Source organism: Austrofundulus limnaeus, unplaced genomic scaffold, assembly GCF_001266775.1.
Source record: "Austrofundulus limnaeus strain Quisiro unplaced genomic scaffold, Austrofundulus_limnaeus-1.0 Scaffold1, whole genome shotgun sequence".
Taxonomy (NCBI): domain Eukaryota; kingdom Metazoa; phylum Chordata; class Actinopteri; order Cyprinodontiformes; family Rivulidae; genus Austrofundulus; species Austrofundulus limnaeus.
Window position 1 is genome coordinate 9,829,249 of NW_013952403.1, and position 1,727 is coordinate 9,830,975.

Genomic DNA, 1,727 nt, shown 5'->3' on the forward strand with positions numbered 1-1,727 from the left:
ATATAGGGATATTCAGTGTTCATGTCCAAACTAGTAAAAATGAACCAACAACAACAAAAAATAATAATTCAGATATAAGTCATGATAATGAATATAAACAAAATAATTATAATTAATATATATTTTGGTAAGAACTTGTTAAGATACCATTTTAGCATAAAACTGGTCAAAAAATCTGACAAATAACTAAATTGTCAATATGTGAAATAAAAGCTTCGCTTAGTAATAATTTTAATTCCAACGTCGACAATTTCATGATCCATATTAAAGATTGCACATGTGGATATCTGAAGCGAAAAGTGCAACACACATAAATTAACAGTTGTGTTATTTGTCCAAAGAAAAACGATGCTCGAAATATCTGAAATTATTATGGCAAATAGGTAAAACCATCTTAGTTTTCTGAATTCCTTTGTTTTAACTAGAAAAAACAGACCTATGGCAATCTGAAATACACATCCAGTCTACAAATTACATGTTAAAATGTGTAACAAAACCTGGATTATAAATGTTTCCTAAATGTATTTTTTTTTACTTTTATATACACTATTTTCCCAGATTTGGCCATCTAAAAAGACAATGTGTTACAAGTAGAAATGTTAATTTAGATATCAGATTTCAATTCTGACTAGTAATATTGTTATTTTGAATAGCAGAAATGCTATCCCTGCTATCCAAACAGAACGTTAAACAAAAGCGTGGTTTGGTGTTATGATGCAAAGGCCTGTGACAGAAGGCCTACAGACCCGTGTGGACCCTGAGCCCACCGAACACACGGTCAGTGGACCCTCTGTGAGCCTGATTTAACGGTTGGCTGATCGGTGATACTCCCCCTCCTCCCAGCGAGCCTGACAGCTAGCTTACGGCGGCTAGCTGGCGTTAGCATTCCAAGTTAGTCAACTGGTTAGAAGAACACTCTACAATTACGCATATGCTTTGCACACTGATTAAATAAATCACATAAGGAGAATCAGACCATGCATTGCAAGTGAAATATATAAAAGTTCACCGACATCCCAAGGCACGCTACTGTTAGCTTTATGCTAGCTGCTGTGGCTACGTTTCGCTGGAATGTCGTTCACACAATCGTTAGCCTGCAGGCGAACATACTAGTCCTTCTAATTCTGCATATCGAGCCATCGACTTACAGAGTTATCGTATTTCACCCCGTGCATCGATTATAAACAGATTATAGTATTTACCCTTGATGTGACTGGTTGCTGGTGAGTGTCCACAGGTCATCAGTCAACATTGTTTTGGTTGAAAGTGGCAGCTCACAACACGCTGGCTGAATCTATTAACCTTCTTCTCTCGTCGTGTAGTCGCTGCATGGCTGCATCAAACAGCGTAGGACAAACACGTCGGTCCGGTCCGTCTTCTGCCTGGTTTTTAATGTCCCTCAGTTCCAATTTTGCAGCGAGTGTACATGCAAAATGTCACACTGCTTTCGCTCTTGCAGCTAACCTCTAGGAAAAACATACAAAATGGAGATCAAGGCAAGGCCAGGGCTGCCTTGTTTACAACGAACAGCTCTGCCACCTGCTGGCTGAACCTGGTAACTACAGCGGAGCGCCTCTGAATGCAGGTTCTGCAAGTCAACAAAAATAGATCCTGTTAAAATGATGAGACTTTGGGTGACCTGCAAAACATTTTATTTCATTTTTATTCCTGATATCATTAAATATTTTTTCAAACTTTATTCATTCCATAAAAACAAAATTCTATGT

General features: G+C 38.0%; 1 protein-coding gene across 1 annotated transcript in view; it reads right to left on the reverse strand.

Moving 5' to 3' along the window:
• Nucleotides 1-1,494, reverse strand: part of nr3c1 (nuclear receptor subfamily 3, group C, member 1 (glucocorticoid receptor)) — a gene marked incomplete at its 3' end in the record, with an annotated part of 31,758 nt that extends 30,264 nt beyond the window's left edge. Inside the window, 1 exon segment of the mRNA XM_014008990.1 lies at nucleotides 1,203-1,494.
• Nucleotides 1,495-1,727: the final 233 nt, after the last annotated feature.